The sequence below is a fragment of the Lepisma saccharinum genome, chromosome 8 (assembly GCF_977018435.1).
Source record: "Lepisma saccharinum chromosome 8, izLepSacc3.1, whole genome shotgun sequence".
Classification (NCBI taxonomy): Eukaryota; Metazoa; Arthropoda; class Insecta; order Zygentoma; family Lepismatidae; genus Lepisma; species Lepisma saccharinum.
Window position 1 is genome coordinate 58,793,260 of NC_139236.1, and position 25,388 is coordinate 58,818,647.

Below are 25,388 nucleotides of genomic sequence, written 5' to 3' on the forward strand. Positions count from 1 at the left end.
TTACAATAGATATTGTTGTAAGGGAGAATATATACAATAGATATTGTTGTAAGGGAGAATAGATACAATAGATATTATTGTAAGGGAGAAGAGATACAATAGATATTGCTATAAGGGAGAATAGGTACAATAGATATTGTTGTAATGGAGAAGAGATACAATAGATATTGTTGTAAGGGAGAATAGATACAATAGATATTGTTGTAAGGGAGAAGAGATACAATAGATATTGCTATAAGGGAGAATAGGTACAATAGATATTGTTGTAATGGAGAAGAGATGCAATAGATATTGTTGTAAGGGAAAGTAGATACAATATATATTGTTGCAAGAGAGAATAGATACAATAGATATTGTTGTAAGGGAAATTAGATACAATAGACATTGACAGAGAAAGTGTATGACGGGCAAGTGGAAGACTCGTTCGATTTCTGAGGCGGTTGCCTGGCGTCAGTTAATGGTCCTGCATAAGCAGCTCTGGGGCCCACCAGTCTCCCATTAGTGCGTACCCGAGGTCAATCCTTCGGGTAAGTAAGTCCAGAACGTAGGGAAATCACACCCCCATTATGGTCGAGATCAAGAAAGTGTGGAGCCATACCTCCAAGGTAAGTTGAAATGGAAAAGCACGTTTCTACGGCGAACCTCCGTGGTGGAATGGTTAGCGTAGTGCGCTATGATTATGGGGGAGGGGGGGTGATAGGTTTGAATCTAGGAAAAGGACGGTTGTGTTTGTCTTTCAACTGCTCTATCGTTTCGCCTCTCATCTTCATCACTGAGATTAATCTAGAGTGGTAAAAAAAAAAGTGACATAAAAAAATGAAATTAAGTTTTAAAGAGGCGCAAACGCGTGCATACACAAACGCGTGCGCGCATGGATTTTCTTGCTTGGATTTAGCACAGGCTGTAGACGATAAAGATCTCAAGTGAGGAAGTGCAATGTGAGCTTTTCCTGATAAAATATTGCCTCGGATGTGAAACCGCAAACTGGGACGCTTGATCATTCTTTTGGATTTAGATAAGGATCTGCAGCCGTCAGTTCGGAAACTTGTTCACTCAAATAGATTAACTCAAGTAAAGCTTAAAGTAAAAGCCAGACTGCAGATACTATGGTACATTATGCTGGAGCAAGTTTGTATTGCTTTTCCTCAGATAAGATCGCAACGCATTGAAGGTAAGAGGCGATGAGAAGAAACTTCGTATGCAAGTTAACATTTTCTATATGAAGGGTTTGGTGCAACAACATGACAAACCACATCCTGTAAATTTTTCAGTGGAGCATTTTTTTTTTTACTTTTGAAAAATTCTATACTTTGACACGCACCTTCTGTCTTTCAGGGCTTTATGTTAGTCGGTTGCAACCCTTCTATCGGACTTCTCAAAGGCCTCTAAGGGTTAGTAGGACCAAGCCCTTGCGAGGTCTGTGGTGCAGGATTTATTTTTTATTATCACCTATGTAGGTTTGAAATGAGAGATCATGAAGATCTTTTACTCAAAGATTTATTTATACTTCCGATGATATACAAACACTTTTTCAAACAGACAAATCACCCGATATAACTTGTAGGCCTAAACCTATTAGTTGTACCGAAGTTTATAACACTGGTCTTTTTGATGATGCAGGAGAATGCCTTATTCAGAGTTGGGTTTGTGGAATATCTGCCAAATGGAGCACAAGTACACCAGCCAATCCGAAGATTGAAGCAAGATATTACCCAACGTCCCCAGAACCATCAGCCTTTCGGCAACCAGGAGAATGTCCCCATGGCTTACAAAAGTCTAGCTCTTTTATATCATAATTTTGTTTACAATTTACCATGGTTACTGCATTTTTTTATATTTAAGTTAAACAATTCATTACCTATTGTAACATTAACAATAACATTTTAATGGCAAGAAATCTAACAATCTTTAGAGAAAAGATTCAACACTATTCTTAACAACATAGATTTTTATAACATAGACTGAATAGTTTAGTGCTTAAAAGGCATGTGTTGACAGGGGCGACACAACTTTTTATTATTCATTAAATGTTCGTCAGGCTTCATAAGTTTTTAAATATATACGTGTATTTTCTCTCTTCTCTGGCTCAAACGAAAGTATTTTAAGTGGTACTTTACTCAAATCTAATTCTTTTCCAAAATAATACACACGATTCTTTGGCATGTTATGTTCTTGCTCTAACATAATGAACCAACTGATAGCAACAATATGACAAGCCCACTTCTCTAAATAACTTTAATAACCATTACAACATTAAGGTTCTTTTAGATGTCATCTGCTCTTGATTATTGTTGTTGTTACTTTACGAAGATATCCAACAAAATTCAAATTAAAAAGTCATATATTTGATGCCGTAAATAATTTTGTACCAAATCTTTTGCTCCCAGAAAGTTCTAGAAATGACGGACACAATAGTATGACATACCACAAATTATTTTATTATTTAATTACTTAACTTGAAGACGACGAATTATCACCTGATGGTCTATAATCATTGTCCTCATCACTATCGTCTATAATCGAACTGAAATCATCACTATAATCAGGCAACAAAGTTCCATATTAAACAATTATCTCCTGATATTGAGTGGCACGTTACTGCATGACGTCACCTTACACAGTGGCTTGTCATGTTGTTCTTCTCAAAACGGGAGGGAAAATCGTTTGGGCAACATGACAATCTGCATGGTATGGCTGTCGCTTCGAAATTTACGGAAATAACACCTGAAATTGTTTCATACGAGAGCAGCACACTACGTATCCGACCTCCCTTTTTCTAAAATCAAGAAGGCTTGATTTAGGGGGGTTCAGTGGCGGCGTTTAGGTGGGCGAGGGGGGCAGTTGCCCTCCACTTTTCGCCACTTTTGCCCCCGCACTATGCTAAACCTTATCTACAAAGCCGAAATATACTGTATTTGCCCCTACCCCCAGTTTTGGTACCTAGCCCCGCCCACTCCGGTTTTGTAACCCAATCGTCGCCACTGAGGACGTGGTAACCACCATCAACGATCACACCTACGTATCACCACTTAATGGATTTGGAACGAGGCTTTGCCCTGATCAAGCTAGGGTTGGCTTTGCTTCAGCTCTGCTAGTGAAGTACTTGAAATGATATTGGAGATAGAAGCCTATGAGTGACGTGAATTAACACACAGAATAATAAGAGTTTTTAATTTTTTCACTGTTTATTGCTGCAAAATACATGCTTATGGGCAATTTACACCAATTATAGCTTAAAAATACATATTTATGGAAACTATATGCCCTTTGTAAATGAAAAATATTTACACAATTTACACAATTTGCAGCTCGAAAACACACTTTTATGGAAAAATTTTACATATTGTAAGGACACAATTTTCACCTTCAGTTAGCCTTATAAAAGACGTACCAGACACAATGAAACTAGTTTTTTACTTAGTGAACAAGAAACATATCATGTCCTCTCGTCAGAATGTTCATGATGTACTATATATAATCTTAGCAAGTCAGCAAACTTCCTACAGGATGCCTTTGACGTGCACAAACACAAACGAAAAGGTCTTCCGAGCGAATTATCACTTCTTAAGCAGGTTCTTATCATGACAAGCTGAAAAAAAGTTCACTCGCAACTGAAATTATTGTTGTAGATGTGTCAAGTAAACTTGACAAGAAAATTGCTGCTTCGTCATTTTTTTCTTTCTTTTTTTGGCGAGTTGTGCCTCCATTACAAACTCCTATGCAAGAAGTTTCTCTCGGTGGCCACATTGCTGTAGACGGAGATGGCTGAACTCGAAGTAGGCAAACTCCTTGAAGAGCTCCAACAGCTGCTGTTTCATCCGGCCACAGACCCTCACAATCAGTTCTCTACTGCCATGAAATGTGTTCGTCACTTGTTTCTGCAAGTTCTGATCCATCGTCATACTTGTCCACCCAACGACAAAAGAAACAGTAGGCGCCTGGGCCTACTAAATGTAAAAACTACTATTAAACTATTAAAATAGGTAGTGATAGCTGCTACAACTGCTTTAAGCATTCTCATTGGCTGGTAGCTTTTTGGGGTAGTAAATAATCTGTGGTGGTTAGGTTAGGCTTGTGTTTGGTTCTCTTAGAAGAAGACGAAAAATGGTTGTAGCAGCAATATCGACCATTAAAATAATAAAAATAGCATTCATGTTTTAAAAAAGTCACAAATTTTGTATAATTTGAGATGTCCTGCTCTCTGTCTCTCTCCCCAAAACAGTGTGTTATTCTACGCAGTTAAGATGATGTTTTCCACTTCATAATTCGTACAAAGTTCCTCCCAAACTTTTTCCCTCTCCCAAGCACAGCCTGGATTGTCAATGGAGCCATCTTCAACTCACAAGGATATAAGAAGAAGATCGCAAAAAAAAAAAAAAAATGAAACCAATTTATGAAGGAGCTCTGTGCAATTTACAAACTGATAACGTTGGTTTAAAAACGGCAAATGGTAATTATGGCAAGCACTGTAACAATGTAAATTTGGGAATCACAAAAAGCATTAATGGAGTTCCAATGCCTAAAATATAAAGATAACATCAGATTTTGTTTGCACTTGAAACTAGAACTCTGTCGTTTAAAATAGTATATAACAGATCGAACATTATAAATAAATCACCTATCAGAAGAATGTGTGTGTGAACTGTACAACAGATGTTCCGAAAGGGAACCAAAATTAGATATATTTCACATGCCTATTGGGACATTCACAAAAGTTATTGAAGGAATGGAAGAATAAATGTCAACAATGTAAACATAAACGCAATTTTTGTAAATATATATTTCTTTCGAAGTTTATACTCAATTACATATATGTACGTACTTTCTAGAGTGTCAATTATTTACAGGTCCTTTATTACACACATAATTAATGTATTTCTTCAAGGTAAATAACTTCTATCCTTGATTTATACTGTGTTTATTTTATTTCCATATTTTATGTGATTTATAATATATTATATTAATATCTCCTTAGATATATATATTGTACATGGTGGTAATGATCTGAAATACTGAGTGTAAAGATAAATACGTTGTGCATTGTACTTAATAATTGAAATATTGTATTCACATAGGCAATTCTTGTAGCTAATACTTAGATATTTTATTCCACTCTTTTCAATTAACATGTATTATTATAACTCGGTTTGTTAACTGTTGTATACACATATAATTTAGAATTGACATGTTTTATGTTTATTTAAATTTCTGCACAATAATATTTCTTATCAAACTGTGAATTTATAAACTCAAAGAAAGAAATGTAGAACACTGTAATTGGGCATTCGCCTGTTGTGTTTAGTAATAAATAAATAAATAAATGTGATAGTGACCCACCAGAAAGAATATTATATTATGAAGTAATGCGCATTAGAAAACGTGAAAAAGAATCAATTTACAGATTTATTAGTGAGAGAGACTCAGCTGTAGAGATATAGCCATGTATTGTGCACCTCCAAAATAATTAGTCCGCTCACGCCTATGAGTAGGCGAATTGTCCATCACGAGTTCAATTTTTAAAAAAATGTATACAGATGTGGGGAGAGGGGAAATTTCTCGTTCACGTTTATGGATTTAAAACTGAAACCAGAAATCACAAAACAATAATTACTATTATCTGAGAAGATGTTGTCAACGTCTCAAGCGCCGTTATCTTCTTACTGAAATAAACAATCATTTTACACCTGTCCTAATTCATTTCTCTTCTGCCATCTGGTATTCCCAGATAGCCTAAAAGATACGTTCCTGACCAGCAGCATATATTCGAGAGAATATACGGGAAGAGAAGCTATTCTTTCCAGCTCAGGCAGAACTTTTGCACAAATTCATAAAAATGGGGAGTTTGTTCCACATATTCGATAATGTAATGCACCCAGCAAAAAAAAAAGAAAAAAGTAAAGTGTTCCCCTGTGCATAGCACCACGCCATGAAGGCGTATAGGGGGTGTGGGGGTAACGCCCCACACTTTCTTGATCCGGTCGTGAGTGGGGGTGATGTGATCAACATCACGCCCCTGACCGCCTTTACCCCCCAGGGTTTCCCCCAGGTACCAATGTTATTCGACGCTGGGTAGGCGCCGGGGCCGCTTCCACCGTTAGAAAAGTTCCCGGATTTGAACCGGCCGGGGATCGAACCCGGGACCTTGAGCATGGTAGTCAGATGCGTTACCGACTGAGCCACCGCGGCCACTTAGCAACATGAAATAACTTTCATTCGGTTGAGAAAGGACCCTTCTTTGAAAATAAGGCTAAAGTTTGCGTCCCCTTCCCAAAACAGCAAGGGAAGAGGGGGCAAACTCCCCATTTTTTTTATTTTCATTGAAAGTTGGGGGCCGCGGCCCACCCAACCCCTCTTATTGGCTTTGGCGTTTTGATTTCTGCACGGTTGCATGTTCAGATGTTTTAGCTGCAAAGCAAAAGTTACCCGAAGTAGATTGGTCAAATAGTCTACCAGTTATAACATTTTTTGTCAAATAAGTGTACGAATTTAAAATTCGCCCCAACTTCCATACGTAACTTTGGACTCGGGGGGGGGGGGGGGGTGCGCATCCACATGACGTGCCAAAGCTTCGTTTAACCCACCGAACAGAAAAGTATCAAGGTAATAAAAAACAGGAATTTTGTAATCAGCTGCATGGTCGAAATATCGACCAAAATACGAATAGCACGTTATATTCGATGGTCGATATATCGATCAAAATACAAGTAAAGGTTTTAAAGTATTATAAATAATTAAGTTAGGAGGTAGAAGATATTTTATACATTGTTCGTTTAATTTTACTTTATTTTACTTTTGTTTTCTATTGTGTCCCGCCCATGTGACACCAAAAAACAATTAATTTCTCCTTTAACGGTTAAATTTTCCCCTCAAATCTACTAGAATATTCAAATGTCAATTACCTTCTCTCTTTCTCTCTTTGTATTAAAAAATTTACTTTTCATAACTTGACAATTCACAGACATTAAAACAAATTTCTTATTAAGTGAAGAGGCAGTGTTTCCTCTGTCCCACCCGCGACCCAAACTTGTTCACTTGTAGCTACAAATCTGGAAAAGTATTTCAAGGGTAGTTATGTCTAATCAACAGTGTCAAGTTTCATATTTCATTGCACAGAAACTAAGAAAAATGTTGCTCAACTATCAGTAGAATAGTTATTTTAATATAAAAAATGTAGTACACGCGTCCTACCCGTGACAATGGAATTTATTTACTGAACTGAACTTTAAGGAACACATCGCAGCTACAACTAAAAGTGCAATGCGCCTCTTAGGCCTCCTCTACAGATTCACTGAAATTGATACTCCAACTTCTCTTAGCCTGTTTTTCAAGTCATTCATTTCTCCGATTCTCGAATACTGTTCTCCAGTCTGGGCCATGGCTTCCAATACAAATCTTTCTAGCATGGATTCCGTCCTCAGCTTCTTTACCGCCATTGTTCGTCATAGAATTCCTTCTTTGCGGCATCTTCAGAAACCTGACATCCTGACTGCTTTGAACATTCAGTTACTGCAGACCCGACGCGATATGGCCGATATGAAATTTTTCTATAAAATCATCAATGGGAAATTAAGATCTGAATTTCTTCTTACAGAATTCAACTTCAGAGTTCCCTTTCGATCCACCCGAAACACTGAATTGTTTCACAACTCTACCGCTAGGCTTTCCCTTATACAGCGCGCTCTATTCCACAGGCTGCCCCAGTTCTACAATAATTTACCCATAAACATAGATATTTTTGCCCCTGAAAGCATTTTCCGATCTTCCCTAAAAATGAATATGTAAATCTTTGTTTGTTTCCTTGTTTATGCCTTATGTTTATATTTAACTTTTCTTGTTTTTACCTAAAACCATCTTGACTTGTTCTTGTAATTTGTTAGAGTTCTCAGTGTAAAATGGCCTTAAAAGTGCTGTATCTGAAACTTTGAATAAATAAATAAATAAATAAATAAATAAAATAAAATAAACACAACTTTTAGTTCTCTTGGTGGTTTTTGAATTGAGTGTCGCGCTGCTGTACCAGAGAGAAGATGACTGTACTATGTCCCATGCATTCCTGGTGTCTCTATAATAAACACAGACGATGCAGATGAGCGGGGTTTAAAGAACTACCGGCAGCTGCTAAAAGAAGCAGTAGCTGCTGAATGAGATTAGGTAAAAGACCCGGAGCCTTGTTATTTGAAGCGGCCGACCTGTCCGCCTCAAATCGCCTCCCTGATGAGCAATCGAGCGGCTACTATTGCACGCGAGAGGGGTACAAAGGAAACGGGATTTTCACTTCTTTCTCGGCGAGAATGGCGGCGGGACACGAAAAGAGTCCTCATCTGAGAAAGTGGCAGGCGGTGAAATTCTCGCCTGCGAGAGCTTCATTCACTAAATGACTCCTGCGGAAAAAAAAAGAGCTCGAGAGTCAGAATTCGCCGGCGGCTGTAGAGGAGCTATTATGCAAACCGAAATGCTCCGTCAAAATAAACGTCACGCTACATAAATACACGAGCCAGAGAGATTCTTGTAGGGGGGAACTACTTTGTGAAGTCATTGTTGCGAACTTAACCTCTCGATTGGATGATTCTGTGTGATAATGATTGCATGGCAGTCTGGTTGCGTAGCCAGCAAAGGGAGGAAGATTGGTGTCGTGTTAAAGTAATCACGATCTCGCTACCGAGAGTCCCAGGTTCGAATCCAGGCCTTAAACTGTAAGTTTCTTTGTGACTGTTGATTTATCAATCACCATTAATTGTCATCATCGCGAATAGCTAATACGAGGTGTGAACAAGTGACGTTACACCTAGGTAAAAGAAAAAAATATATTTAAAAATTCTTGCCATTCCTTTCTTGTCTCACTTTGCAAATACATGCCTCGTTCTTGGACTTGGTCTTGGTTTGATATCTAAGGAAGCTTTCAGACCGAAGCGAAACGGGAATTTCACACTGAAGCAGCAAGCGATACGGATCCCTCCACGTAGATTAAACCATTCCCCACGCATATGCAAACAACAGACCGAGACAACACGATGCACCGCATCGTGAAAACGACCCAGTCCGAGCGATACGTAAGCGACATGTGCAGCCTATCGTGTCGCTTCGTTTCGGACGGTTTTCTTTATTTCTGAAGATTGGTTCCGAAGAAACACATTTCGCTTGAAAGCGAGCACTCTGTAATGAAAACAAGCTTTCGAACCGAAGAGAAACCGTCCACTCCCATCTTTTATAAAACGTTTTACTGCTCCCCCCAAAATTGGCAATAGTTAGGCTGGAGAGTTCGATGAACTAACCGTACTCTAACCATAACGCACTGATAATGGTTAGGCTGCAGAGTTCATGTGAACTAACCGCTCACTAACTTTTGTGTATATGCTGAAGTCAAGCAGCGTCAGTCTGGGACCGTACTTGGATGGGTGACAATCTGGGAAAGAGGCCATTAAGAAGCACGACGGTATCAACACTTAGCCAGCGACACTTGTAAGGGGACATCACTACACAACGCCAGAAAAATCGCCATGGAAACACTAACCAGTATCACAAATAAGAAGGCAAAGTCACCAAGGCTGGAACTACACTATAGACTGTAGGCCCAGTCTCCATTAACCTATCTGTGTATGAAGCAGTGATCGAATTCGGCCGGTATGGCATACCGGTAGTAAGTTATGATACCAAAAAGCAAACCGGCAGTAAATTTGAAATTGGCATTTGCCACTTATTTATTGGAGCTGATCGCACACACAGAGAACTAAACGCATCATATCTACTGATGCACCATAATGCATCGATTGATGCACTAAAGTGTGTTTTGTAGCTTCTTCAAAGAATCAGATTCACATTTGATGCATTTGGGTCCATTCTTGTATGTCGTGAAAGAAACAACAAACTGCATCATTTGATTCAAGTGAGGATTTATTTCAGTCGGGATACACTTCAATGCATCAGTTGATGTTCCTTGATGCACCTTCCTGTATCTTTTTGGATGAAGCACTTAAACGTTTGGTCTGAGCTACAGAGTTTATGTAGCTCAGACGAAACGTTTGAGTGCATCATCAAAAACGATGCATTCTGGTGCATCAAAACGCATCAACTAATGCATCGAAGTGCATCTCGACTGAAAGTAATCCTCACTTTCATCAAATGATGCACTTTGTTGTTTCTTTCACGACATACAAGAATGGACCCAAATGCATCAAATGTGAATCTGATTCTTTGAAGAAGCCACAAAACACACTTTAGTGCATCAATCGATGCACTCTGGTGCATCAATCGATATGATGCATTTAGTTATCTGAGTGCAGAAGCAGTTACGCAATGGCCAACAATGTACTCGCTCATTTCTCTCTCTCTCTCTTTCTTGCACTTTTGAGTTGTACCGTACAGTACTCTGCACTCTTCTTCCACGGCCATTGCGGTTCTGATTTCGATTCTTGTGGTCGTGGATTAAAGTGTAAAAACAAACGCTTTCAGTTGTTATTGTACTGCATGGATGCTTCATTTTCGTCCAGTTGGCGTCCAGGAATGACTTGTGCGACAGATACGTACATTTTGCGTGTGTGTAACAAGTAAACAATGAGATTAGATGTGTGGCTAAAACGGACATCTTCCAACAAACGCGATATAACTGAAGTTGAACTTCAAACTGCTGAAAACGTAAGTACTTGACAATTCATACGTGGCACAAATAAAAAAAGTAGAACAGATTGTGGTGATAAAAAAAGAGAGAATGAGAATCGATATATTTTTTAAGAAATCGCAAAAAAAAAAAAAATAAAGGAATTTATCAAAAGACAGGTCTGTGCATACGAGCATGCCGGCAGAAATTTATTTCCAATTCGGCCCCTGGTATAAATTGACCTAAAGCAACAACTCAGCTCAGCTCGACGACGAGCTGCACGCTTCTCTTGAACTGGGCCGTTTTCTCAATTGCGTGCATCGTGTTGGCTCAAGACTGTTGTTCGAGCGTGCGCGGTGAATGCTTGCCAACGGAGTGAAGGGGACTGTGTCGCTTGACACTTCGCTGTGAACCACTGCTGTCGCCTGTTGCCTCGGTCTGAAATATCCGGGTACTTGGTATGTCATTTCTGTCACTTTTAGCTAATTCCGAAGATGATCATGAGTGATGATTAGACCTCGGATTTCAGGTTTTTAACCTATTTTTTCCTTTACACGTATGTACGAAATAATAAGTTATGTCAACGTTTGATTAAGAAACGCAACAACTGATGAAGCTTTATAGAGCCTAAAAAAATATTTCGCTTATTAGATCCTATTTTAGGTTTTTTCGCCTACATCAAGCCTCTTTTAAGTTTATATATATATAATTTTAAAGGTTTTACAGAATTTTTATGTTACACAGAGGCATTTGCTTTGTTTGGTCACGAAAAATTTCAATGACGAACGTGTTTGAAACGTACTCTCTGTCGATTTCCCTTCCTCCAAGTCCATGGTGATTTTTCAAAGCTCTAAACAAAGCAAAATGTCTGCTGCCACTGTTACCTGTACAATCCAAAATGGTCTTATCTGTGTAGTCTTCCTCACTTTCGCGTCACTTCGATGCTTTGTGGCAAACTAACATTTCAGCATTGAAGTTTGCACCACTGACTATGTTTATGTTGAATGATTAATGTTCAGCATATAAGACGATCCTCACAGACAAAATTGCGGAGTTTGACTGTGGATAACATGAAAAAAGATTGTTGCCTAACTATACGCTGAAGAGTGGGCTTTAATAGCAAATTTCCAATGGTAAGTTCTGCCATCGCCGTAGGGTTAGGCAACGCACATAACGTTATGCAAGATAGTGCGTATTTCAGGATATAGGTGACTATACCTAATCAGCATTTTTCAGGAATTTTGAACTATTTTAAGTTTTCTTGAACCTACTTCAGGATTTTTCGGGCCTAACTTAATATTTTTAGGATATATTTTAGGATTTTTAGAACCTATTTTAAGTTTTTTTCGAACCTATTTTAGGATTTTTCGAACCTATTTTAAGTTTCTTCGAACCTATTTTAGGATTTTTCGAACCTATTTTAAGTTTTTTCGAACCTATTTTAGGATTTTTAGAACCTATTTTAAGGTTTTTCGAACCTATTTTAGGATTTTTCGAACCTATTTTAAGTTTTATCGAACCTATATTAAGTTTTATCGAACCTATTTTAGGATTTTTAGAACCTATTTTAAGTTTTTTCGAACCTATTTTAGGATTTTTAGAACCTATTTTGTTTTTTCGAACCTATTTTAGGATTTTTAGAACCTATTTTAAGTTTTTTCGAACCTATTTTAGGATTTTTCGAACCTATTTTAAGTTTTTTCGAACCTATTTTAGGATTTTTAGAGACTATTTTATGAACCCAAAGGCATAATTTTTAGAACCTAAACATGCGAGGTCTAGTGATGATATGATGAAACCAACGATGAGGCACTCACAAAGAACACCGGTAAGGATTCGAAGCGCGCTGCGCTAACCACTCCGCCACGGAGGTCGACCAAATTGTCGAACGAGGCGAAATACTCGGTACAGGATCTCATCTCGATGCGAAAATAGTGTGTTCCCAGTTCTGGCCGAGTCGCACCTTCGTGGAAGTTACTTTGACGCTGAAAGATATATTGTTTAATATTCCGGCAAGAAGTACTCTATTGAAGTCTCTACCGACGGCATTGTCGTCACTGGCAACCGGAGCCCGAACGACAAAAGAGCCGATCCGTTTCCAATCTCCACGTGTAGCAAAAATGGACACTCCGTTTCCAGCAGGATCAGGAAAGGAATTGAATAGAAAGGCTTGGGTAGGCAGCGGCACCGAGTGAATGGAAGAAAGGAATGCATTATGAAGTCGCAGCGTAGGAGAAGGAAATAAGACGGGAGATGAAACCTGCGGTGATCGCAGGGAAAATTGATTTAAAGGTAATTCTTCTGCGCCTTTTTTTTTTAAAAGACTTACCTTTTCACCAAGAACTGGGGCGATGGAATCGAAGCGGGCCTCTTGGAGTTTCTTGCTCCAGAAGACGACGATGTTCCATTTTCATGAGCCACTGACGTAAAATGCATCTCGCGCAAATGTTGACTTACTTTCCCTTAACGGAAATCAAACAGTTCGGAAACGTCATCACTTAAGCTCAAAATTTGAGATGCCTCCCCGTAATTGAGTAGCTGGACATTAAAAATGCTAGGATTATAGTACGAGTTGTTGTTGTCTTAAGTCCTCTTTATGCACAGATAGGCTAATCGGGACTAGACCTACATCTTAAAGTGGAATCAGAACCACCGTGTGCATGCACCGGCTATCGAACCCGCGACCCATTGATTACAAGGCAACAGCAAAACAAGTCAAGGATCTCTTTTTCTGAATATTTATGGAAAGGTTACGATGAACCAAAGAAGATGGAAAAGCGATACATAAAGACTATCTCAATTCCAGTTTAGCTTATCTTACTGGTTTTTTTCTAGCTCTTGGGTTAATCGTGACGTTGATGATGGCTTAAACAGAATGAGGTATTCCACGCCTAATCAGGATCCGAAACTTGGACTTCGCACTAACGACTCCGCCGCAGAGGCCGGCAAAGGACGTATATTCCAGGCTAGCTAGGATATCTGCGAAACCTGAAGTCTAGCAAGTAAAATACTGAAGAACAATCGATTAGAAACTGTGAATTAAGCTGATTTCCAAAAGAAGAAAATGGCAATTGTAAAGTTGGCAACCTGAATTATTAGGAGTTGGCAACCTGAATTATTAGGAGTTGGCAACCTGAATTATTAGGAGTTGGCAACCTGAATTATTAGGAGTTGGTAACCTGAATTATTAGGAGTTGGCAACCTGATTTCTTAGAAGTTGGCAACTTGAATTTTTATAAGTTTGCAACCTGACTACCGTTGGGATGGCAATGTAGTTTCCTTGAAGACGTCAAGAATGAGCCCTTCCTCTATAGCCAGGACCAGGTGTCATAGTGTGCTAGTCCAGGTCTTACACTCAGCATATGCCACTGGTATCTACAGTACGTCCGTGAACAATGGAAATTCTAAGATTTCATCATTAATTCTAATTTAGCACGAGATTTCAGAATGTAGGTATCTTTAAGTGCTCGAACAAGTTACATGATAGGAAACGCAGGGCTCTCAAGTCCACGACCTCCTTTCGGTTTAGGGACTCTGTGCATGATTTAATATCATGCACAGAGCGAGGGAACGCGTCGCAGCTGCACCTGCTCCTGATAAACACGTTTCCGCCCGCATGTCTCCTAATATACAGGGCTCTTCAGTATATTACTTGCAGGACGTTACCAACACTTATATTGAATCATAATTCCTCCCTTTGGATTGCATCGTAAACACCTTAAAACTCAGGGAAACCAATTGTTCCCCATATTCCTTAAGGGATCTCTGTTAGCAAATCTCACGTTCACTACCAATGCAAAGAAACAGGGAAGTCATGACAAAAATATATTAATGATGTAGATAAATCCAGAATGGAGAAGATGGGAAGTAAGGAACATGGGAACTTCCTTAAGTTATGTCTGGGCAAAGAGGAGAAACAAATTGACGGCGAGAGTGCAACATGAATGAAAATGTATTATTAAATCCACCAAGAGCAATTATTTAATAAATTAGTGATAATAGTGTAGTGAAAGCGAGGAAAGGAAAATATGTTAGTTGCCATCTGGCAGTAAATAAAGAGGGAAACAGGGCAAAGAGTAGAAGGGAATACAGAAAGATGCACTATTATTGTAAGATAAATCTGTGAAAGGTCTTAATTGAAAAAAACAAAACATTCTATCCTAACTCGATCAGCGCTTCCAATGTCCAAGTGCTGTTAATTGTGTCAAGTTTGGTCCTATATTCCAGGGGTGGCCAACGCGTCGACCGGCAAGCCGCGAGAGGTAGCCAGCGGTGCTCTGTCATATTATACGGATTTTATTATGCATAGTCACAAAATATTTTATTACTTACCTCTCTGTGCGATAAAATCAAAGGAGAAGAATCGATTAACTGACGTTCACTTGATTTCCTGCTTGAGAGTAGCAGTAACGTCATATGGCTTGCAACATGAAAAACTCATAGGTGGAATGTAGTGTCAAGTGTCTGGAAACAAGTGAACTGACAGCTGAAAAGTACAAAATAGTTGTGTAATTTTTTTACTGATGCCCAGTAACGAGTGAAATACTTTTGTTAAAATGAGTGCTTATGAAAGAATACAATTGTAGTAATTATGTTTATGTAAAAAACCTCATTAAAAGGATGAAAAGATGCTAATGATGAACTGGGGAGATACAGCCTAAAACAGGTGCCAGGCACACAGTACTGAAGCCGAAACTTATTTAATAAATAAATACATACATAAAATAAAATAATCAATGTCAATATAATGGTATTGGCCCTCTGCTTCCATTTTTTAGGCTCTCGTTGTTAGGTCTAATAAGATAAGTCGATAAGTAAATTAGCGCTCAAACCAAAAAAGGTTGATTACCACTGCTCCTTAATTTTGTCAAAAACAAATCAAATAATCCTTTAGTACAATAGATCGTACACAATTGTGTTGACAGCAAAAGTTTTATTTCTTTTTAAAAAAAGAGAGAGAGAGAGAGAGCCGTGTTCTTTTTTTATATTCTATAATCTTTCCTGAACAGCTTTGAAGATTCTCCAACTAAAAATGACTGTCAAGTTTCCATTATATTATTCTAACAGACAAATGGATGTGCCAATGAAAACTGAGAATGGAAACTTTAAATTCGTGTTAGTTTCAAGTTTCACATGAATATGTTGTCGTCTCTCACGGCCAGACAAACGGTCTGAAAGAGTTTACTCATTATTTGGTTATGTCTCCCAACCTACCAAGTTTCATCTTCGCAGCTCTGGTGTTTCAGACATATCAATAGTTTGCACGATGGACAGGACCTTCATCTTATGCTTTTGCTGATTATCACATTTAAATGAACCTTTTATAATCTATTACAAGGTAGAAGTCACACCTCTGTTGCCTTTCCGACCCAGCTACAGGCGACAGTGTGAGGCTTAATCCAATCACGTCATCCAACTGGTCAAAACCGTTGCCAAAGTTGTCGCTCCCATGTTGATAGGGTCAGTGCCGTCTGCATGTTATCCCTGCTGGAATTCCTTTCTTCCCTACTTCTACAATAAAGCACACGAATGAATCGGCAACAGCGTTCAAGTGACGCAGCACTCGGTGGCGGGAAAGCCACAGAGTTAGGCCTAATGCAGTGTAATACACATTTTAACCAGCAATGTAACGTTTCACATCGTTGTGTGCTTTGCTTCCCTGATTTTAAGGATAGAATGGAGGATTCAAATTTAAGGCGAAGAGTGACAGTTTTGTACCAGGTGTGCATTTATTTCAATATCGTCGGACTGGGCACTGCTACTGATAAAAAAGCATTGTACAGATGAGTATAAATTTCTCCCCATGTTGCAACTGGAACCTGTTATTCAAGTTGATGTTTGAAAAATATAAGAAATTTCAGAATTCCATGTCTTCTTTATTGAGAAAAAAAGCCTTCTAGTTACGGCTAATCAAATAGGACAAATAAATTCTTCAACGTGTTCTCTTTCCATTCGTGTATTTTTCTACGCCATCGAAAGTTTGGTATTCCCAAGAGAACAAGCGTAATGCTAAGTTCCCCCCCCCCCCTTCCTGCAACCATCCAGCGCACAGACCTCTCTTTCTCCAGCTCGATGCGGGAAGGGTCGGTGAAGAAGTGGCGCGTTACGGTCTTTCCAGAACAGCGTGTCTGGATAGAAACAAACCGTTCCTCGCGGCCTTAAAGCGCGCTTGCTTCACTGCGAACAACCAACTTTTGCTCGGTACTGTACAAGGATTTCCCTTAGACATGATTTATGCAAAACTTTGGCAACAAAATATGCAGTTGTGCAATTCTCGTTCCCTTATTAAACATTTGGCATTTGCGCTGACATCCCATTGTGGGCAAACCTCCAATTTGCTCTTCGAGACGCATCGCCTACCGCTTATTTACACCTGTGAAGCTTTTCTTGTTCTCAGTGATTTTCCACGCGATTCGCAACCCGTCATTCGCCTGGGAGTGGTCCGTTGAGCATCTCTTATTCGCTGAGGGCGGGGTCGTCTTCTCCAATTAGCATCCGCATCCGCGATTGCGTTTGGGTGGTCCAGGATGAGATGGAAAGATACGGAGGCTGGGAAACACTGCCCTGCCTCTTTGCTCATCTCTTAGATACACGACCACCACGTCCTCGGAAACTTGGTGCTGAAACTAAATACCTTCGTAACATCGATTAAAAACCACAAATAAGTGGGAGAGTGTCTACTTCAGTACTTTTAATGGCATACTGAACCTTTCATCAAAGAAGGATGTTGTTTTCCCAAAGTCTGTGCAAAGTTCATGAGGTGCCTAGTACACGCTTATCTACAGAATCATGGATAGAATATCTTCTAAATTTATTTGAGCAATCAGAAATGGACTTGTCTGCGAAAACATGCCGTTTCAGTTAGGCTCCATATCCACTGTAGGAGTTGTTTCGAAATCTGTAATATCACAAATGTGCACATATATTTATACGTTTCCTAAATCCACATAGTATAATTATACAGGGTCTCTACCAAAGTAACAAATCCAAAATTCTTGACTTTTTCATGACCTTTGATTAATTTTTCTTGACTTTTTCCTTTTTTCTTAACATTTATTTAATCACTCCCCACTTAGTTATGGTTGGAAATAAAAAAAAAATATATTTTTATTCAATGAAAAACCTCTACCATAGAGCCGCTTAAGATGAAAACTGAAGCTGTACTTCAACAAGAGATTTAGACTTGCTTTGACTATTATTAATGCATATAAAAATGAATGCTTCAGATTTCATCCTAGATGGGGAATGGTAACCATACTTTATTTAATATTTTTTACAAAACTTCACCCATACAAGAATTTTAATCTTAAGAAAGAAATTGAAAACCACAACTCAATACAATTTTAGATTTCTAGATATTCAATTTTATAAAATCCCATTACAGGTACATAACAATATAAATTCATCATATTGTAAACAAAAAATTGCAAAAATTCTTAAAGTAATCAAAAAATCTTGACCAAAAGCATAATTTCTTGACTTTTTCTTGACTTTCTTAACCTACCTCTTGATTTCTTGACTTTCTCTTGACATTCTTGACTTTCCTGACTGGTAGACACCCTGTTATAATATTTCAATTCATGAAAATCTTGAAACATTGTGTGCTTTCTAGAAACGTGTTTGCGTCAACTCATACAAATTTGCTTTCCTAGTGCCGATTCCTACAAATCCTTGAGCTTTCTTGAAACATGTTTCGATCGGCTCATGCAAATGCTGAAACATTTTGTGCTTTCTATAACCATACTTATTTCCGTTCACACAAATCCTGAACATTTTATGCTTTCCAGAACGATATTTATTTCCGTTCATACCAATTCCGAAACATTTAGTGCTTTATAGAACCATATTTATTTCGGTTCATACAAATCCTGAACATTCTATTCTTTCTACAACCATATGTATAGCCGTTCATACAAATCCTGAACATTTTATTCTTTCTACAACCATATGCATAGCCGTTCATTCAAATCATGAAACCTTTAGTTCTTGCAGTTTTTAATGAATCCAAACCCCGTACTGAATTACTCAAACTTACCACATATCCTTTCTTGGCTTCAAATAGAAAGTGAAGCAAGGAGAGATTGTGGGTATAAAGAGGGAATAAAAGTAGTCACTTGGGTGTCAAAGTTACCGAAACATACGACGTTGTTTTAGGCAACTACTTCCAAGTCTGCCATCTTGAATATCCAGAATTTCTATAAATACATTTTTTTAAAAATGACCAAGGAGGCGAAAATTTGGTTGTTGCGAAACTCTGAGATCATTTGCGCCAATTTGAAACATAAATATAACATTCTTTGAGAAGCATACGTAGTAGCATGAATGAACCCATAAAATATATTGTGGTTGGCAGCAACATATATGACAAATCCTATTCACCATATATCTATTCAGTGGTGTGCCGGAGGAGGGGTTAATGGGAGTTTTCTCCCTCACGAGCGCCCATTCCTTACAAAGAAAACAACTCAATACGTAAAAACTTGAGAATATGCAAAGCTCACCAAATATAAAACGGAGTAATATATTTTATTCTCTGCTGATATATAGGTCATATCTATCCCGTACGAAAAACTCGAGCACTCCGCCGTATCTATCACTAAATTCAGTACAGTGGAATCCATAAGTATTAACAAGTACGTCCATCATCATATTTGTTTTCAATGTTTTACGTAGAGAGAGCTTGTTGAGTAACCTAATGGTAAGAGACCTGTAGGAAGGCCAAAACGAAGGGACAGATGGAAGGCTTGTGTAGCTGCAGTCATAAACTTCGGGTTTAAGAAGGCTAGAGAGTTAGTTAGTTGGAGCTACAAACAGTTAAAGAAAACGCCATAGAAGCTGCTGACAACCTTTGCACTAGCATACGTTAAATATATTCATTAATATCAGGATGAAAGAGAAACATTTATGAAAATAGTCCTGGACGATTTGCCGAGAAATACTTGTGCATCCCACTGTACATTTAAGATTGTTCCTGTTTTCTTTTTTTCAAATATGGAAGAAGATAATTTAAAATGTGTCATTTAATACGTTTAACATACACTCCTTCTCAGACAGTTTAAGCAGCGTTTCAAACACGCAAAAACAGTTCATTTACATTTTTACTACACGTCAAAGTGAGTGATTTCAAGTCAGCGTCCATATACTATAACACGGTAATGCTGCCTCAGTTACAGAACTTGCACCAGCTGCCGACAAAGATGCAGAGTAGATATGGCGAAGCAAAGTGAAATCCGAATCAACGCTGTTTGCTTTCTTAATAGACCACCGCCTGCGCGCGGTGTTTTTAAGGAAACACCCCACCCGCTAGGTGGCACTGACGTGGTCGTGACGTAGGCGAAAACATGTGAAGGTGCTGAAGCGCCCCGTACCAAGACCAGAGAGTTATGGGGCGTGCTCTGGCGTGTCTCTCACGTCTTCCACACACGCGCCTCTGTTTATGGGGAACGCCGCCTTGATTAAATTCGTACCTGTCACTGGCTGCCAACTTCTCGGCTGTGGAGGATTTGCATGTCAAGCTTTCGAACCAACCTACTGAAAAGTTGCGAAAAGTTGATTCGCGAGCTGCAATGTGCGTGGAAGAGAGTGGAGGAATGTGTGAAAGTATTAATCAGGAAATGAGCAGAGTCAGATTAACAACCAGTAAAAGGAATAAAGGTGACAGGATTAATCCCGAGAAGTATCGAGCCTGAAGAATAATCCTGAAGAGGTTAAATTCGGAAAAGAACAAGCTTCAAGAAATTGAGCTAGGAGAAGAACAAGTTTCAGAAATTGAGCTCGAAAAAGAACAAGTTTCAAGAAATTGAGATAGGAAATGAACAAGCTTCAAGAAATTGAGCTCGGAAAAGAACAAGCTCCAAGAAATTGAGCTTGGGAAAAAACAAACTTCAAGAAATTGAGCTCGAAAAAGAACAAACTTCAAGAAATTGAGCTCGAAAAAGAACAAGCTTCAAGAAATTGAGCTTGGAAATGAGCAAGTGTCTAGAAATTGAACTCGGAAATGAACAAGCTTCAAGAAATTTGGCTTTGAAAAGAACAAGATTCAAGAAATTGAGCTCGGAAATGAACAAGCTTCAAGAAATTGAGATCGATAAAGAACAAGCTTCAGAAATTGAGCTCGGAAATGAACAAGCTTCAGAAATTGAGATAGGAACAAGCTTCAAGAAATTGAGCTCGGAAAAGAACAAGCTCCAAGAAATTGAGCTCGGGGAAAAAACAAACTTCAAGAAATTGAGCTCGAAAAAGAACAAACTTCAAGAAATTGAGCTCGAAAAAAAACAAGCTTGAAGAAATTGAGCTTGGAAATGAGCAAGTGTCTAGAAATTGAACTCGGAAATGAACAAGCTTCAAGAAATTGGGCTTTGAAAAGAACAAGATTCAAGAAATTGAGCTCGGAAATGAACAAGCTTCAAAAAATTGAGCTCGGAAATGAACAAGCTTCAAGAAATTGAGCTCGATAAAGAACAACCTTCAGAAATTGAGCTCGGAAATGAACAAGCTTTAGAAATTGAGCTCGGAAATGAACAAACTTCAAGAAATTGGGCTCGGAAAAGCACAAGTTTCAAGAAATTGAGCTCGGAAAAGAACAAGCTTCAAGAAATTGAGCTCGCGAAAGAACAGAATTCAGGAAATTGAGCTGGGAAAAGAAGTGAAGATATTAAACTCAGAAAAGAAGAAGTTCAAAGAAGAACGAACGGGAAAAAAATAAGCTTGAAAAGGAAGTAGTATGAAAATATGAACTCAGAAACGTAATAATTGTGGAACTGTAAAGCACGAAACGGTCGAGTAAGAAGATAGAAAGGCCATAAATAAAAGGAATGAATAAATGTGAAAAAAAAACAGTCCAGCAAGTTAGCAAGAGAGTATGATCGGTGAAAACAGAATTTGTACAGAACAGAGAAAGTCAGAGAAGAAAATATGAAATTGTGAAAATGAACGAGGGCCAAAACAGCAAAAATTGAAACAAATAACGAAAGGCATACGCATGAACGACTGATTGATTTGATTTATTTTACTAGCGTTCCTCACACTTTTGGCTAATTGCGAAAATGAGGTGATGAAATAGATGAAGGATCAATCAGAAACCCATATGGACAGCACACAAGTACCATAGAAGATAATACTGGTCATGGGTCAAGACGCCAGAGCCTCGCTAGACTGCAAAATTCTGTTCAAGGTGTATTACGTGGGAGCGAGGTTGACATTTGGTGTCTTCACTCCCTACATTCCATACGCATGAACGAAATCATCGACGAAGATAAATGAGTGCGAAAGTAACAACCATCATAGAGATGAACTTCAAAACAGAAGACCGAACGGAACGACAGTTTATTTCCTGCCGTCTGCATCACCTTGCGGGCGAGGAGGAGATTTTGAATAGTGTCCAGTGATTCATTGCGAGGGCAGGGAGGAGAATGCAGCTGCGATCTGAAGAGTAAAGGACCATTGTTGTGTCCTCTCAGGAGGCTAACGAAGCAAGTGACACGGCGCAGTAATTCCACCGAAATAGACGCGACCGACCCTGGCCGACGACCAACGTGAAGGCTACTTGAAACACGGTGGCATTCTAGCGATGGGCACGACTTCAGCCATTAACACACGCGATTTTCTTGGCCTTCTTGACGTAAGACGCTTGTACCTGTTCATTGACCTGTCCCCAAGGAATCTCATTCAGAGAATGTAAACTGCTCGCGCTTCGTAAATGCCAGTCTGACATTATGATATATTGCAATTCATTTTTAGCATTTGTCCTGTCAACCTCCCTTGGCTATAGTTTGCCTGTTTCGTGCTCTTCAGGCAAAAGTTGGTATGTTAACGTAGGGATACATCCTCCCTCCCAGATTTGAAATTGCTTACATGACCCTAATCTCATGCTTGAAAGGACATTCAGAAGTATTGGTTATGGATATATTTATGAGCCTCCAGAAGTTCTAAAAATACTAAATATTACGTTGAATTAATATTAGGTTTTCTTGGAAAACAGGTGGAAGAAACGAAAAATAAAATCAAGAGAGAGGGAGATGATAAGAAGAAATTAATAGTCATGAAAGAGGAATAATAGTGAAACACGGAGAAGTATGAGGGAGTGATAGTGAAATAGAAAGATCACCACAGAGAACGAGAGAGATGAAAGTGGGAATGATAGTGATATGAAGAAAAATATGTGAATAGAGAGAGAGAAATGAAAGAGAGACTGACAGTAAAATAGAAAGAAAGGTGAGGACAGAGAACGGGACAAAGGTGATAGAGGGAGAGATAGCGAAATGGAGAGACAGATGAGAATATAAGTAGGAATGAAAGAAGGAGTAATAGTGAAGTAGAGGGGCAAATGCAGAGTAAGAGATGGGAATATAAAAAGAAAATTAAAATAGGGAATGATAGTGAAATAGTGAGAAAGATGAGGACAGAGAGGTGACAGAGGAGAGACAGCCAAATAGAGAGAAAGACGAGAGAAGAAAAATGATAGAAATGCGGACAGAGAGACAGATGGGAAAGAGGGAGCGATAGCAAAATAGAAAAATGAGAATATAGATAGAGATTAAAGAGTGATTGATAGAGAAATAGACACACTTCGGAAGAGCAAATCGGGAAGCGAGTAGAAGGAAAGGTAGAGAGAGGGGAAAAGAGTAGGGAAAGCAGAGAGAATGTGGAAGAAATATGAAGGAAAGGTAGAGAGAGGGGGAAAGAGTAGGGAAAGCAGAGAGAAAGTTGAAGCAGAGCGTATAGAAGAGAAAGTGTGTGCACTTCGTTTTCTTCCCGTAAGCCAAGTGAATAGAGCGGTGCCCCACCGAAACACTGGCAGCACCTTCGCTTGCGAGCGTCTTCTGCTTGCAGTGCGGCCGCGCTTTACGTAGAGCTTTGTGTTTTGTTGTGCTAGAATAACATTGTGTACTTTTTTAATGACAACATTGTTACGTTATTGAGTTTAGTGTCGTTAGATTTGTGATTGATCCGTTGTGACTAGTTTGTGTTGTGTTCAACGCATTATTATTGTGTTTGAAACAGCAGCGATCGAAAACTACAAGATGCCTACGTGTTTCGTACCCGGCTGTAGATCTGGATATGACCGCTGTTCTTCAGGCAGTAGAAATTTTTTAGGCCACCTGAAGACAGTAATGGTCTCTCAAAATGGGAGAGTGCCATCCCTAGAAAAGATAAAAAACTAAGTCATAATTGCTATGTGTGTGATATTCATTTTTCCACTGACCTTTTAGTGAAAGTGGATTCGTTCATAGTGGATGGCGATACAGTAGAAATTCCACGACAAAGGTGGAAATTAAAACCAGAAGCAGTTCCTCATATATTTCCTAATTTGCCCAAATACATCTCTAAGACAGTTAAGAAGCCAAAATCTCCCATGAAAAGGCAATCCTTGCGGACAGATGATAATAAAGTAAGTACTCGTCGTAATGTATCATTAAGCTTGTCAGTAGAGGATGATTTGCTTCACACTGCGGATGCTAGCAATACAATAGCATTGCTAAAGAAAAAAGGATCAGAAGCACATACAACTTTAATAAAATGGAATGCTGTCCTTACAGATAATCGAAATTCCTTCGCTTCAGAAAAAACTCTAGAGTCCTTAAGAGTGACTTTAGAAAGTACTTTAGAAGTGTCCGAATATTTGTGGAAGAACAATTACAAGTACGTTTTGACAGGAAAATTTAATCAAGATCCCCTAGATCGCCATTTTGGTATATTGCGGTCGTTCACTTGTGATGATCATCCCTCCACTGTGGATTTTCTGCACTTACGTATGCTGCAATCAATTTACGTACCAGCAAAACTTGCTTTATTTTCGGGCGGAAACTGTGAATACAGGACTGAATCTCCTCTGACGTCTTTTGTTAATCAAATGCGAACTCTGGCAAGAGCAACCGAAAATAAAAATCTTTCGGTGAAGAAGCAAGCTGAAAATAAAATAAGGGGAAAAAAAATCCATTGTTGAAGATGAAATTCAAATACCGGACTGGGAAAACAACATACCGAACTTAAAATGAACAAAGTGTTGGTAAAGAATACTTGGTGTATCATTTGGCAGGATACATAGTGCGGTATATTTCCAAAGTGACGGATTGTAAACTGTGTACAACTTTTCTGCACGGGGAACCAACTAATGTACCTGCCTCACTTACGTTAATCCAAGACTATGGTTCGGGCGACGGCTGTAAATACCTTACCTATGCATCGAAAAGTGTTTATGATTTGCTGTTACGAGTGGAAGAATTTGTTGCAGAAAAAATATCATGTGCTAATAGTTTATGGGGTGATATATTTTTTGAGTGTTTGGACAATTTAAATATAATTGCTGTAAAAACTTCGCAATTAGGATGCTGTGAAGATCATGTGCAGCGTACGCTTCCTAAACTCATATTTCACTATCTGAAATGTCGATTTTTCTTCCGCACCAAGGAGATAAGAAAGGAATTAAGTGCCTCGAAGACAGCAAAATCATCTCGGAAATTCTCCAAACTATCCAGCTGCTGAGCTTTTCTCCAAACGTAAGTAACATGCATTTTTGTTTCTTATGTAGTTAGTTATGTAAGCAACGCGAGCATCTTCCGCGCCCTCTCAAACGTCACCACTGCCATCTAGGCGGTGGACCACGGCAACTCAGGGAGTGCGCACAAGGAAAGGTAGAGAGAAGGGGAAAGAGTAGGGAAAGCAGAGAGAATGTGGAAGACATTTGAAGGAAAGGTAGAGATAGGGGGAAAGGGTAGGGAAAGCAGAGAGAATGTTGAAGAAATTTGAATGAAAGGTAGAGAGAGGGGGATAATGAGTGGAAAGTAAGATAGAG